Below are 15,470 nucleotides of genomic sequence, written 5' to 3' on the forward strand. Positions count from 1 at the left end.
AACAGAATGTAGTTGATGGAATTATTGCAGTGGTAATAGATCGTGGCTAAATAAACAACGTTTTGTTGCAGGTTATGATAGGGGATAGCTTGTTGCGACTTTCTGGGGAATCAAGAACCCTGCTTCGTGATATCTCCCATCTCCCAAAACAATTAGTTATAGCCCTGTTTGAATAAAGCGAAAGCAGCAAAGCCTTACAGATTTCCTGAAAAAAGCATAGGTGACTTGAAAATTCTATGAGAGTAATATCTTGTGCAACTACCTCAAAAGTTTAGCATGAACCTGCAGGACAATATAATGCTGGCAGGGCTGTGTGTGGCTTGTTGGTCTAGTGGTATGATTCTTGCTTCGGGTGTGAGAGATCCCGGGTTCAACTCCCGGACGAGCCCAAGTGTTCTGTTAAACAGTCTGTGCTTGGTTCATGAGAGATCCAAGAAGGTTAGAATCCCAAATAAGCTGGTCTTTCTGCAGCCGTGTGTAGTTTTGCTCAACACACCTTTCAGGGAAGCCCATGTTTAGGGAAAGCCCGTTTCACCACGGAACCACAGCTTTGTAATAAAACCAGTGCTCAGCCATGTTACTTTGATCTCTGAAGACAAAAGCAAAAATAACTGTAGCAGGCACCGATACCACTAAATTGAAATGGCTAGTGTGATGACCTAAGCTTGGAACCACACTGTAAAGGAAAGTAGAACTTTCTACTATGTCAAGTCTTCTCCATGTTATGAGGGTTGTGAAGTGGAAATGAACAAAATCAAAAGTACCTTGAGGTAAACCAGCTTGATAAGCAATTTGGCTTGATGGTCTAGGGGTATGATTCTAATTTTGGGTGAGAGTGGTCCAGGGTTGAAATCCCTGATAAGCCCTTTCCTTGCTGTTAACTTGTCATTCTGTAATCGAGGAAATTTTTGCTCGTCACCTCAACCGAGCTTCATGACATAATTAATGTCAAGAGGTTCTCTCCAGCCAGGTTCAAATCCTATATGAGCCCTTGCTTTTGTCTGAACATGCCCTTCTGAATCTGAGGGCCATTTTGCTCAAAACAGCATTCAGGAAAGCCCATGTTCAGGGAATCCCCTCTTTCACCATATCACCTCAGCACTCACTTTCCTGTCAATCTGTCCTTCTGTAGCCTATTGTCATTTTGCTCGGACACCTTTCAGGGAAGCCCATTTGCAAGGACTCCCCTATCAGGTTTAGTCTCCCTATTGGTTAACACCTTGGAGGACCAACTTTGGTGATGAGAACTTTCAAACTCTGTACGTCATCACAGCTTTGAAATTAAACCAGTGCTCAACAATATCATTTTGATCTCTGAAAAAAACAAAACTAATTGTAGCAGGCACCTATACCACTACATTGAAATGGTTTGTGTGATGGACTAAGGTTGAAACAGCCAGATGGGCTGTTTAGCTTGTTGGGCGAGGGACTTGATTTTGACTTTGTGTGTGAGATGTCCCCAGATGAAATCCTGAATGAGCTCTTACCTTCGTTTTAACTTGTCCCTCTGTAATCGAGGGAACTATTGCCCTTCAATTCAACCGCGATGTAGTTACTCGAACGCCAAGAGCTGCCTGCTTGTTTCTTGCTTGACTGCTTGGTTCTCACGAGTTCTAACAAGGTGCAAAACCAAGATAAGAGCTTGCTTGTTTCTCAACTTGTCCTTCTGTAACAGAGTTTCATTTTGGTCATACTAGTCACCATGAGCAAGCTTTCCATCATCGTTCACATCTTTCACAGTAATGTCTTGTGCAACCATCTCAAACTATTAGCATGAACCTGCAGAACTGTAAGGACATGCATTTTCATGGTACAGTGGATCCCAGTGGTCTATGGTGTAAGATCCGTGGGCAGGTTGGCTCGTTGGTCTAGTGGTATGATTCTCGCTTAGGGTGCGAGAGGTCCCGGGTTCAAATCCTGGATGAGCCCATGCTATATGTTGAATAGTCTACTTCTGGGTTGTTTGGTTGCTTAGTTCATAAGAGGTTCAAATTGCAGATAGGTGCATGTGTTTCTCTAAGCTTGTTCTTCCATATCCTGCTTCCTTTTCATTCTGACACCTTTCAGGGAAGTCCAATTTCATGGACAGCCCCTTTCCGGTTTGGTCTCACTATTGGTGAGCATCTTGGAGGGCCAACTTAGGTGATGAGAACTTGCAAACTCTCTACGTCATCACAGCTTTGTAATAAAACCAGTACGAACATGTGCATCTTTAAATGAACAAAAATAACGGTACCTTGAGGTAAAACAGCCAGATAGACTATTTCACTCATTGGTCTAGGGGTATGATTCTAATGATGGGTGAGAGATGTCTCGGGTTGAAATCCCTGATGAGCCCTTACCTTGCTGTTAACTCTTCCTTCTGTAATCGAGGAAATTTTTGCTCTTCACCTCAACCGAGCTTCATGATGATCTGGCTGCTTGGCTCTCAAGAGGTTCTCTCCAGAAAGGTTCCAAACCAGGATGAGCCCTTGCTTTTTCCTCAACTTGTCCTTCTGTATCTGAGGGCTGTTGTGCTCGGACACCAACACCACAAGCAAGCTATCCATCATCGTTAGTCCAATGACATCTTGTGATGTCAACAGTCCAGCTCTGATTAAGGACTGTGTTGATGCTAGTCTGATGATCACAAAAGCCCCTTTTCAGGGTATCCACGCTTTCTACCTTTAGTTTAGTGTCTTGGTGTACCAACTTCGGCTGTAAGAACCAGCAAGCTCTCCATGTCACAAAACAAGTTTCACAAGATAGTCAGTCGAACTCTGGCCGAGACCATCTTGTGATGTGAAGAATCCAGCTGTGAATAAGGAGCGCATTTATGCTTGACTGCTTATCACAGAGGCCCTTTTCAGGGAATGCAAATTCCAGAAGAAATCATTTTCAGCAACGTTCCAATAGAGGATGAAAGGAGCATCTTGCACACTAATCATGAGGACAATGTAAGTTCGGAGCTCCTACCACTTAATATTGGCTTCCTTTGTTTTCTTTGGATTGTACCTGGAAGTGTCCATCTCTGAATGAAAAAATAACCTAATTCAGACAAAATCAGTCTAAAGAACACTGGTTGGGGATGTCCCCGAGCCAACAGAATGTAGTTGATGGAATTATTGCAGTGGTAATAAATCGTGGCTAAATAAACAACGTTTTGTTGCAGGTTATGATAAGGGATAGCTTGTTGCGACTTTCTGGGGAATCAAGAACCCTGCTTCGGGATATCTCCCATCTCCCAAAACAATTAGTTATAGCCCTGTTTGAATAGAGCGAAAGCAGCAAAGCCTTACAGATTTCCTGAAAAAAGCATAGGTGACTTGAAAATTCTATGATCAAAAGTTTAGCATGAGCCTGCAGGACTGTGTGTGGCTCGTTCGTCTAGGGGTATGATTCTCGCTTCGGGTGCGACAGGTTCAACTCCCGGACGAGCCCAGGCTTTCTGTTGAACAGTCTGTAGTTTGTTCATTAGAGATCCATGAAGGTTGGAATCCCAAATCAGCTCGTCCTTCTGCAGCTGAGTGCAGTTTTGCTCATTACACCTTTCACAACCACAGCTTTGTAATAAAACCAGTGCTCAGCCATGTTACTTTGATCTCTGAAGACAAAAGCAAAAATAACTGTAGCAGGCACCGATACCACTATATTGAAATGGTTTGTGTGATGGACTAAGGTTGAAACAGCCAGATTGGCTGTTTAGCTTGTTGGGCGAGGGACTTGATTTTGACTTTGTGTGTGAGATGTCACCGGTTGAAATCCTGAATGAGCTCTTACCTTCGTTTTAACTTGTCCCTCTGTAATCGAGGGAACTATTGCCCTTCAATTCAACCGCGATGTAGTTACTTGAACGCCAAGAGCTGTCTGCTTGTTTCTTGCTTGACTGCTTGGTTCTCACGAGTTCTAACAAGGTGCAAAACCAAGATAAGAGCTTGCTTGTTTCTCAACTTGTCCTTCTGTAACAGAGTTTCATTTTGGTCATACTAGTCACCATGAGCAAGCTTTCCATCATCGTTCACATCTTTCACAGTAATGTCTTGTGCAACCATCTCAAACTATTAGCATGAACCTGTAGAACTGTAAGGACATTGTTGTGGATAAAAATGACATGAAATAAACATGAGGGAGACTTAGTATGAGTAATATGTAATTTTATTGATAATTCACAGGACTGGTGGGTGCGTAATCTTGAGGAGAGCGGTGGGGGGAAGAAAATGGGGTGCGTCCTGGGGACATGGGATAGTCAGAGAAGGTGAAGTGAGAGGACCACTGAGAGTGGGGTGGACTGGCAGGTGAGAAGAGGGAAGAATGGTCGGGGCCCAGGTCAGAGAAGGTGACATCTTCCTCAGACTGAAAGCTGGAGGGGGTTTTTGGCTGTGTAGAGGCGTCAATACACACGTTCACAGGGCAGATTCTGTATCGGAGAGGGGGGGGGGCGGAACCCCGCATTTCCATTTCCAGAGGGGGTGCTGCGAAGAAAGTTAAGTAGCACCATGATATGCGCAAGCTGATAATGAGTGTCCAGATCGAGATCCAGATCCAGATCCAGTAAAGTGGAGAAGAAGGACTGACGATGGGCACCTAGACACACAGAAGCGGTATTAGGCGGATATTGACAAATTGGATTTACACTTTAAAGATCTTTAAGAGTACTACACTATGGTTTATTAGTCGAAGAGTCAAAAAGAAGTATAAGAGCTGAGGAGTGCTAACACACACACACACACTCTCGCACAGTCAAGGGCGGGCATGTAGACATAACACACACACACATAACATTATAACTTTATAAGAATAATAAAAAGGAGTATTAAGATATTATAAGGGTAATATCTTATAATAATAAAATATGTACTCTTTATATATACTCTTTATAAAAATAAAGAGTAGTAGGATATGTAGGACAGTAGAAGGGTAATATAATGATATTATGAAGTAGGAAGTACAGTAAACCGTTTTTCAAGCAGTATAACTATATATAAAATAGAGATATAGAGCAAATATGAAAATAAATTCTAAACTAGAAATACAGAAAAATGTAACTTACTCATAATTCAGATGGTGAAGATTCTTGTCTCGCAAGGAAGGCCTTAATTTTAAGAGAAAACCATGAGGAGCCATTTATAAGGGTAGCTGAGTCAAGCTGCCCCCCCCGCGAGATAATAGTAAGACCAAGGTGACTCTAAATTGTTTTGTCTCTACACTTTTGAAGCTAATGGTAAATTGAAATACCCTGTTTTAAAACCTATTGGTAAGTCGAAAAGCCCTGTTTTTTTAGCTAATGGTAAGTTGAATAGCCCTTTTTTAGAACATAATAGTAAGGTAGATGAGCTCTTTTTTAACCCTATTGGTATTGATATCATAGTCTTCTTGAAACATATGGGTTATTTACTGTGTAAATACAGTATAAATACTGGAGCTTAAGCTCAGGGTATCAGATCACTTCTGAGAATTCTCATCGGTGTGGATCTCGTGTGGTGGAACGGAACCAATAAATCTGGACCCTTGCTTCTTCTCACTCACGGCTGGTGTCTTTTTTTCTATCTCCAACTGGGCTCAGAGGTAGATGTGAGTATTGGCTTCTGTGTTGAATGTTAAGTGTTCTTGGGTAATAGGCTAAATTTGAGACAGCAACATACACTTGCAGGGTACAGTGGAACTCCAGTGGTCTATGGTGGTCTAGGGAACCAACTACACTGCCTCGTTGTGTTGCCGAAATACCTGAGCAGGGTCCCTAACGGAAGCCTATACATTCTGAAACAAAGTGCATGGATCAAATACGATCAGACAGTGGTCCATGCTGAAGCAAGGCTTTTTACGTAGTTGTGGCCGAGTGGTTAAGGCGATGGACTTGAAATCCATTGGGGTTTCCCCGCGCAGATCCGAATCCTGCCAACTACGTCTGAGATTTGGTTTGTGATTCCAGTGCTGGGGTAGCAAGAGTGAGGACAAACCTGCCTGGATTCTTCCCTGAAACACCATGTACCTTAAATGCTGTTAAAAGTTTACAGTTGTAAATTGGGAATTTACCAATTGAATGAATGCTTTTCATTCTGAGGGACCCAAGAGTCTGGTGTTGTTCCTTTAAACATTCAGGAGCTGCCCAGATGATGGTTCGCATCCAACCCACATCCAAATCCAAAGGGACAAAATCGCTGACGATCGTTAAGCAGTTCATGTGAATAAAGAAATAAAGAAAGAAAAAAACTGTACACAGAATAAATTACACCAAATACACTGGGAACAGTTTAACTAAATCTTTATGAAGTGAAACAATATTACGGTTTCAACATTTCCTATTATTGCTGTCACTGAAAGGTACCAAAGCTTGCAGAAAATGACATTAAAACCGAAGTATATGTGATACAACTGGGGTAACATCCAGAGACACATTGCACCAGTCACAGAAGACGGTAAAGGCAAATGCACAGAGGAGACCGCCCCAACGAGAAGCGCTTATGAATATATTGTAAATCAAGTGCTCCTATTTGAAGAAGTCTAATTGTGCTTTCTTTTGAAAGTATTGGATGTTGTCCGAACTGTTTAACGTTTAATCAATTGAAAAAATAAACGAATAAATAAATAAATGAATAAACAAAAAAATATCAATCAATCAATCAATAAATAAATAATAAAATGAAAAAAAAAAGGAAGTATCTTTAGTTGCTTCAATCACCCAAAAGCACCCCAACAAATAGCACTTACCATTCAGGAAGGTCAGAGCCATTGATAGAATAACGACCGTGACAATAAGACAGATGGGTGGTCTGCTTCTTTGCATCTTCTCCTGCCGTATTCACCACAACAAATATAATCACTACATTCCCGCTATCCTAGAAGTTGTCCACTGAGAATTTAGCAGTTGACCACCATTTCATTCTGAGGGGCCTGAGTCAAGTGTTGTTCCTTTGAATGCTCAGAGTCTGATCATAACTTGAGATGATTCACAGTCCAACCCACAGAATCCAATGTGACAATAGAAGTGATGATGGCAGATCACTCCATGTGAATGAACCAGGTGATTCACACATTGACAGGCAGTTATCACTCTAGATTGAGAGTAGGTACACAGCCAAATGATGCTTTCACTGATGTATTCAAAGGTATTGCTCCAAGAGATTTCAGCGTATGTTTCACTAAATATCTGTGCAAGAATTTTAAGAAATATTTATGAAGAGAAAGACTCAAGTTAGAATCTCAACAACGATGAATGTGATTATAGTTTCACACATCCGTGGTGTCCAAATTCACTGAAAGTTGCCCCAACTTGTAAGCAACAAGCAACTACCCCAACAAGTAGCACTTGCCAAATGATTCAGACAGGTCAGAGCCATTGTTAGGGTATCAGTTGTAACAATAATGCGTTGTTCATTTCAGTGTCTGGTTTGTTGTGGCTGTTACCCAAGCTTGTATGACAAGCTATGGAGCTGTTAAAAATCCAGGTATGTCACCTTAAAAAGTGTTGTCCTCTCCTGGAAACATTTGGGTCAAAATACTGCATGGGTTCCCTTTAAATCACTGCCCGTAGATATTCGACCAGTCAGACAAGTGTTTATACGACTAGCACACGACTCAACATAATGTGCATCGTGCACGGTCCACGACGCGCAGCTTCAACGTGTCAGGATGGCCGAGCGGTCTCCCCTGGAGGCGTGGGTTTAAATCCCGCTCCTGACATTAAGAGCCTTTGCTGCACTCTGTTGAGGGGTTGTTTGGCTGTTCCTCTTTCAAGAAATCCCTTGAAATGTCCCTGCATAGTTTAGGGTTCAAGTTTGAACTCCTCCTTGTAGCCCATTCTGGGGTTCAAGCTTGAGCTTCTTCTCCAGATCAGGATGGCAGAGCAGTCCAAGGTGCTGCGTTCAGGTAGCAGTCTGGAGGCGTGGACTCAAATCCCACTTCTGACAATCAGCCCAGTTGCTGCACCCTCTGTTGAGGGTCTCAAAGACTGTTTGTAATGTAGTTCCTCTTTGCATGGAACTCATTTTGAAGTAAGTCACTTGAAATGTATAGTTTAGAACGCTTACAAATAGGTTGAAGCTTCTGTTTGCCTCACTATGCTTAAGAGTTGTTCACTGAAGCCCATTCAAGGCTTAAACTACAACACTGTCTTGATTCTATGGCACTGTCCATGGATGGTTGCCGAGGGAACCGACTACACTGCCTCGTTGTGTTGCCGAAATGCCTGAGCAGGGTCCCTGACGGAAGCCTATACATTCTGAAACAAAGTGCATGGATCAAATACGATCAGACAGTGGTCCATGCTGAAGCAAGGCTTTTTACGTAGTTGTGGCCGAGTGGTTAAGGCGATGGACTTGAAATCCATTGGGGTTTCCCCGCGCAGGTCCGAATCCTGCCAACTACGTCTGAGATTTGGTTTGTGATTCCAGTGCTGGGGTAGCAAGAGTGAGGACAAACCTGTCTGGATTCTTCCCTGAAACACCATGTGCCTTAAATGCTATTAAAAGTTTACAGTTGTTGCATACCTGCTGTTGTACTGAGAATTTACCAATTGAAGCAATGGATGCTTTTCATTCTGAGGGACCCAAGAGTCTGGTGTTGTTCCTTTAAACATTCAGGAGCTGCCCAGATGATGGTTCGCATCCAACCCACATCCAAATCCAAAGGGACAAAATCGCTGACGATCGTTAAGCAGTTCATGTGAATAAAGAAATAAAGAAAGAAAAAAACTGTACACAGAATAAATTACACCAAATACACTGGGAACAGTTTAACTAAATCTTTATGAAGTGAAACAATATTACGGTTTCAACATTTCCTATTATTGCTGTCACTGAAAGGTACCAAAGCTTGCAGAAAATGACATTAAAACCGAAGTATATGTGATACAACTGGGGTAACATCCAGAGACACATTGCACCAGTCACAGAAGACGGTAAAGGCAAATGCACAGAGGAGACCGCCCCAACGAGAAGCGCTTATGAATATATTGTAAATCAAGTGCTCCTATTTGAAGAAGTCTAATTGTGCTTTCTTTTGAAAGTATTGGATGTTGTCCGAACTGTTTAACGTTTTATCAATTGAAAAAATAAACGAATAAATAAATAAATGAATAAACAAAAAAATATCAATCAATCAATCAATAAATAAATAATAAAATGAAAAAAAAAGGAAGTATCTTTAGTTGCTTCAATCACCCAAAAGCACCCCAACAAATAGCACTTACCATTCAGGAAGGTCAGAGCCATTGATAGAATAACGACCGTGACAATAAGACAGATGGGTGGTCTGCTTCTTTGCATCTTCTCCTGCCGCATTCACCACAACAAATATAATCACTACATTCCCGCTATCCTAGAAGTTGTCCACTGAGAATTTAGCAGTTGACCACCATTTCATTCTGAGGGGCCTGAGTCAAGTGTTGTTCCTTTGAATGCTCAGAGTCTGATCATAACTTGAGATGATTCACAGTCCAACCCACAGAATCCAATGTGACAATAGAAGTGATGATGGCAGATCACTCCATGTGAATGAACCAGGTGATTCACACATTGACAGGCAGTTATCACTCTAGATTGAGAGTAGGTACACAGCCAAATGATGCTTTCACTGATGTATTCAAAGGTATTGCTCCAAGAGATTTCAGCGTATGTTTCACTAAATATCTGTGCAAGAATTTTAAGAAATATTTATGAAGAGAAAGACTCAAGTTAGAATCTCAACAACGATGAATGTGATTATAGTTTCACACATCCGTGGTGTCCAAATTCACTGAAAGTTGCCCCAACTTGTAAGCAACAAGCAACTACCCCAACAAGTAGCACTTGCCAAATGATTCAGACAGGTCAGAGCCATTGTTAGGGTATCAGTTGTAACAATAATGCGTTGTTCATTTCAGTGTCTGGTTTGTTGTGGCTGTTACCCAAGCTTGTATGACAAGCTATGGAGCTGTTAAAAATCCAGGTATGTCACCTTAAAAAGTGTTGTCCTCTCCTGGAAACATTTGGGTCAAAATACTGCATGGGTTCCCTTTAAATCACTGCCCGTAGATATTCGACCAGTCAGACAAGTGTTTATACGACTAGCACACGACTCAACATAATGTGCATCGTGCACGGTCCACGACGCGCAGCTTCAACGTGTCAGGATGGCCGAGCGGTCTCCCCTGGAGGCGTGGGTTTAAATCCCGCTCCTGACATTAAGAGCCTTTGCTGCACTCTGTTGAGGGGTTGTTTGGCTGTTCCTCTTTCAAGAAATCCCTTGAAATGTCCCTGCATAGTTTAGGGTTCAAGTTTGAACTCCTCCTTGTAGCCCATTCTGGGGTTCAAACTTGAGCTTCTTCTCCAGATCAGGATGGCAGAGCAGTCCAAGGTGCTGCGTTCAGGTAGCAGTCTGGAGGCGTGGACTCAAATCCCACTTCTGACAATCAGCCCAGTTGCTGCACCCTCTGTTGAGGGTCTCAAAGACTGTTTGTAATGTAGTTCCTCTTTGCATGGAACTCATTTTGAAGTAAGTCACTTGAAATGTATAGTTTAGAACGCTTACAAATAGGTTGAAGCTTCTGTTTGCCTCACTATGCTTAAGAGTTGTTCACTGAAGCCCATTCAAGGCTTAAACTACAACACTGTCTTGATTCTATGGCACTGTCCATGGATGGTTGCCGAGGGAACCGACTACACTGCCTCGTTGTGTTGCCGAAATGCCTGAGCAGGGTCCCTGACGGAAGCCTATACATTCTGAAACAAAGTGCATGGATCAAATACGATCAGACAGTGGTCCATGCTGAAGCAAGGCTTTTTACGTAGTTGTGGCCGAGTGGTTAAGGCGATGGACTTGAAATCCATTGGGGTTTCCCCGCGCAGGTCCGAATCCTGCCAACTACGTCTGAGATTTGGTTTGTGATTCCAGTGCTGGGGTAGCAAGAGTGAGGACAAACCTGTCTGGATTCTTCCCTGAAACACCATGTGCCTTAAATGCTATTAAAAGTTTACAGTTGTTGCATACCTGCTGTTGTACTGAGAATTTACCAATTGAAGCAATGGATGCTTTTCATTCTGAGGGACCCAAGAGTCTGGTGTTGTTCCTTTAAACATTCAGGAGCTGCCCAGATCATGGTTCGCATCCAACCCACATCCAAATCCAAAGGGACAAAATCGCTGACGATCGTTAAGCAGTTCATGTGAATAAAGAAATAAAGAAAGAAAAAAACTGTACACAGAATAAATTACACCAAATACACTGGGAACAGTTTAACTAAATCTTTATGAAGTGAAACAATATTACGGTTTCAACATTTCCTATTATTGCTGTCACTGAAAGGTACCAAAGCTTGCAGAAAATGACATTAAAACCGAAGTATATGTGATACAACTGGGGTAACATCCAGAGACACATTGCACCAGTCACAGAAGACGGTAAAGGCAAATGCACAGAGGAGACCGCCCCAACGAGAAGCGCTTATGAATATATTGTAAATCAAGTGCTCCTATTTGAAGAAGTCTAATTGTGCTTTCTTTTGAAAGTATTGGATGTTGTCCGAACTGTTTAACGTTTTATCAATTGAAAAAATAAACGAATAAATAAATAAATGAATAAACAAAAAAATATCAATCAATCAATCAATCAATAAATAATAAAATGAAAAAAAAAAAGGAAGTATCTTTAGTTGCTTCAATCACCCAAAAGCACCCCAACAAATAGCACTTACCATTCAGGAAGGTCAGAGCCATTGATAGAATAACGACCGTGACAATAAGACAGATGGGTGGTCTGCTTCTTTGCATCTTCTCCTGCCGCATTCACCACAACAAATATAATCACTACATTCCCGCTATCCTAGAAGTTGTCCACTGAGAATTTACCAGTTGACCACCATTTCATTCTGAGGGGCCTGAGTCAAGTGTTGTTCCTTTGAATGCTCAGAGTCTGATCATAACTTGAGATGATTCACAGTCCAACCCACAGAATCCAATGTGACAATAGAAGTGATGATGGCAGATCACTCCATGTGAATGAACCAGGTGATTCACACATTGACAGGCAGTTATCACTCTAGATTGAGAGTAGGTACACAGCCAAATGATGCTTTCACTGATGTATTCAAAGGTATTGCTCTAAGAGATTTCAGCGTATGTTTCACTAAATATCTGTGCAAGAATTTTAAGAAATATTTATGAAGAGAAAGACTCAAGTTAGAATCTCAACAACGATGAATGTGATTATAGTTTCACACATCCGTGGTGTCCAAATTCACTGAAAGTTGCCCCAACTTGTAAGCAACAAGCAACTACCCCAACAAGTAGCACTTACCAAATGATTCAGACAGGTCAGAGCCATTGTTAGGGTATCAGTTGTAACAATAATGCTGAGTGACCTCTTCCCTATCAACCGTAAGAATTATCAATAAGAGTAAACAATCATTGCATACCTGCTATTGTACAAAGTCTTCAGTCAGATATTACCGCTTGCCCACTATTGAATTGTGAGATGCCAGACTCGGGCGTTGTTCATCTCAGTGTCTGGTTTGCTGTGGCTGTTACCCAAGCTTGTATGACAAGCTATGGAGCCGTTAAAAATCCAGGTATGTCACCTTAAAAAGTGTTGTCCTCTCCTGGAAACATTTGGGTCAAAATACTGCATGGGTTCCCTTTAAATCACTGCCCGTAGATATTCGACCAGTCAGACAAGTGTTTATACGACTAGCACACGACTCAACATAATGTGCATCGTGCACGGTCCACGACGCGCAGCTTCAACGTGTCAGGATGGCCGAGCGGTCTCCCCTGGAGGCGTGGGTTTAAATCCCGCTCCTGACATTTAGAGCCTTTGCTGCACTCTGTTGAGGGGTTGTTTGGCTGTTCCTCTTTCAAGAAATCCCTTGAAATGTCCCTGCATAGTTTAGGGTTCAAGTTTGAACTCCTCCTTGTAGCCCATTCTGGGGTTCAAACTTGAGCTTCTTCTCCAGATCAGGATGGCAGAGCAGTCCAAGGTGCTGCGTTCAGGTAGCAGTCTGGAGGCGTGGACTCAAATCCCACTTCTGACAATCAGCCCAGTTGCTGCACCCTCGGTCGAGGGTCTGAAAGACTGTTTGTAACGTAGTTCCTCTTTGCATGGAATTCATTTTGAAGTAAGTCACTTGAAATGTATAGTTTAGAACGCTTACAAACAGGTTTAAGCTTCTGTTTGCCACACTATGCTTAAGAGTTGTTCACTGAAGCCCATTCTAGTCCTAAACTATAACACTGTCTTGATTCTATGGCACGCTCCGTGGCTGGTTGCCGAGGGAACCAACTACACTGCCTCGTTGTGTTGCCGAAATACCTGAGCAGGGTCCCTAACGGAAGCCTATACATTCTGAAACAAAGTGCATGGATCAAATACGATCAGACAGTGGTCCATGCTGAAGCAAGGCTTTTTACGTAGTTGTGGCCGAGTGGTTAAGGCGATGGACTTGAAATCCATTGGGGTTTCCCCGCGCAGGTCCGAAACCTGCCAACTACGTCTGAGATTTGGTTTGTGATTCCAGTGCTGGGGTAGCAAGAGTGAGGACAAACCTGTCTGGATTCTTCCCTGAAACACCATGTACCTTAAATGCTATTAAAAGTTTACAGTTGTTGCATACCTGCTGTTGTACTGGGAATTTACCAATTGAATGAATGCTTTTCATTCTGAGGGACCCAAGAGTCTGGTGTTGTTCCTTTAAACATTCAGGAGCTGCCCAGATGATGGTTCGCATCCAACCCACATCCAAATCCAAAGGGACAAAATCGCTGACGATCGTTAAGCAGTTCATGTGAATAAAGAAATAAAGAAAGAAAAAAACTGTACACAGAATAAATTACACCAAATACACTGGGAACAGTTTAACTAAATCTTTATGAAGTGAAACAATATTACGGTTTCAACATTTCCTATTATTGCTGTCACTGAAAGGTACCAAAGCTTGCAGAAAATGACATTAAAACCGAAGTATATGTGATACAACTGGGGTAACATCCAGAGACACATTGCACCAGTCACAGAAGACGGTAAAGGCAAATGCACAGAGGAGACCGCCCCAACGAGAAGCGCTTATGAATATATTGTAAATCAAGTGCTCCTATTTGAAGAAGTCTAATTGTGCTTTCTTTTGAAAGTATTGGATGTTGTCCGAACTGTTTAACGTTTAATCAATTGAAAAAATAAACGAATAAATAAATAAATGAATAAACAAAAAAATATCAATCAATCAATAAATAAATAAATAATAAAATGAAAAAAAAGGAAGTATCTTTAGTTGCTTCAATCACCCAAAAGCACCCCAACAAATAGCACTTACCATTCAGGAAGGTCAGAGCCATTGATAGAATAACGACTGTGACAATAAGAAAGATGGGTGGTCTGCTTCTTTGCATCTTCTCCTGCCGCATTCACCACAACAAATATAATCACTACATTCCCGCTATCCTAGAAGTTGTCCACTGAGAATTTACCAGTTGACCACCATTTCATTCTGAGGGGCCTGAGTCAAGTGTTGTTCCTTTGAATGCTCAGAGTCTGATCATAACTTGAGATGATTCACAGTCCAACCCACAGAATCCAATGTGACAATAGAAGTGATGATGGCAGATCACTCCATGTGAATGAACCAGGTGATTCACACATTGACAGGCAGTTATCACTCTAGATTGAGAGTAGGTACACAGCCAAATGATGCTTTCACTGATGTATTCAAAGGTATTGCTCTAAGAGATTTCAGCGTATGTTTCACTAAATATCTGTGCAAGAATTTTAAGAAATATTTATGAAGAGAAAGACTCAAGTTAGAATCTCAACAACGATGAATGTGATTATAGTTTCACACATCCGTGGTGTCCAAATTCACTGAAAGTTGCCCCAACTTGTAAGCAACAAGCAACTACCCCAACAAGTAGCACTTACCAAATGATTCAGACAGGTCAGAGCCATTGTTAGGGTATCAGTTGTAACAATAATGCTGAGTGACCTCTTCCCTATCAACCGTAAGAATTATCAATAAGAGTAAACAATCATTGCATACCTGCTATTGTACAAAGTCTTCAGTCAGATATTACCGCTTGCCCACTATTGAATTGTGAGATGCCAGACTCGGGCGTTGTTCATCTCAGTGTCTGGATTGCTGTGGCTGTTACCCAAGCTTGTATGACAAGCTATGGAGCCGTTAAAAATCCAGGTATGTCACCTTAAAAAGTGTTGTCCTCTCCTGGAAACATTTGGGTCAAAATACTGCATGGGTTCCCTTTAAATCACTGCCGTAGATATTCGACCAGTTAGACAAGTGTATATACGACTCATATGGTCAACATAATGTGCATCGTGCATGGTCCATGACGCACAGCTTCAGTGTGTCAGGATGGCCGAGCGGTCTAAGGCGCTGCGTTAAGGTCGCAGTCTCCTCTGGAGGCGTGGGTTCAAATCCCACTTCTGACAACCTGACCAGTTGCTGCACCCTCGGTCGAGGGTCTGAAAGACTGTTTGTAACGTAGTTCCTCTTTGCATGGAATTCATTTTGA

At 42.0% G+C, this 15,470-nt stretch overlaps 5 non-coding genes across 5 annotated transcripts; all 5 read left to right on the forward strand.

Moving 5' to 3' along the window:
- Positions 1–317: 317 nt before the first annotated feature.
- On the forward strand, positions 318–389 carry trnap-cgg (transfer RNA proline (anticodon CGG)). Its single transcript has one exon. It is a non-coding gene; the product is annotated as a tRNA-Pro (tRNA).
- Positions 390–1,857: 1,468 nt separating this feature from the next.
- Positions 1,858–1,929, forward strand: trnap-agg (transfer RNA proline (anticodon AGG)). Its single transcript has one exon. It is a non-coding gene; the product is annotated as a tRNA-Pro (tRNA).
- Positions 1,930–8,262: 6,333 nt separating this feature from the next.
- trnas-uga (transfer RNA serine (anticodon UGA)) lies at positions 8,263–8,344 on the forward strand. The gene has a single exon. It is a non-coding gene; the product is annotated as a tRNA-Ser (tRNA).
- A 2,397-nt stretch (positions 8,345–10,741) lies between these two features.
- On the forward strand, positions 10,742–10,823 carry trnas-uga (transfer RNA serine (anticodon UGA)). The gene has a single exon. It is a non-coding gene; the product is annotated as a tRNA-Ser (tRNA).
- Positions 10,824–15,304: 4,481 nt separating this feature from the next.
- trnal-aag (transfer RNA leucine (anticodon AAG)) lies at positions 15,305–15,387 on the forward strand. The gene has a single exon. It is a non-coding gene; the product is annotated as a tRNA-Leu (tRNA).
- The last annotated feature ends 83 nt before the right edge of the window (positions 15,388–15,470 follow it).

Source organism: Ictalurus punctatus, chromosome 13 (assembly GCF_001660625.3).
Source record: "Ictalurus punctatus breed USDA103 chromosome 13, Coco_2.0, whole genome shotgun sequence".
In the NCBI taxonomy this organism is placed as follows: Eukaryota; Metazoa; Chordata; class Actinopteri; order Siluriformes; family Ictaluridae; genus Ictalurus; species Ictalurus punctatus.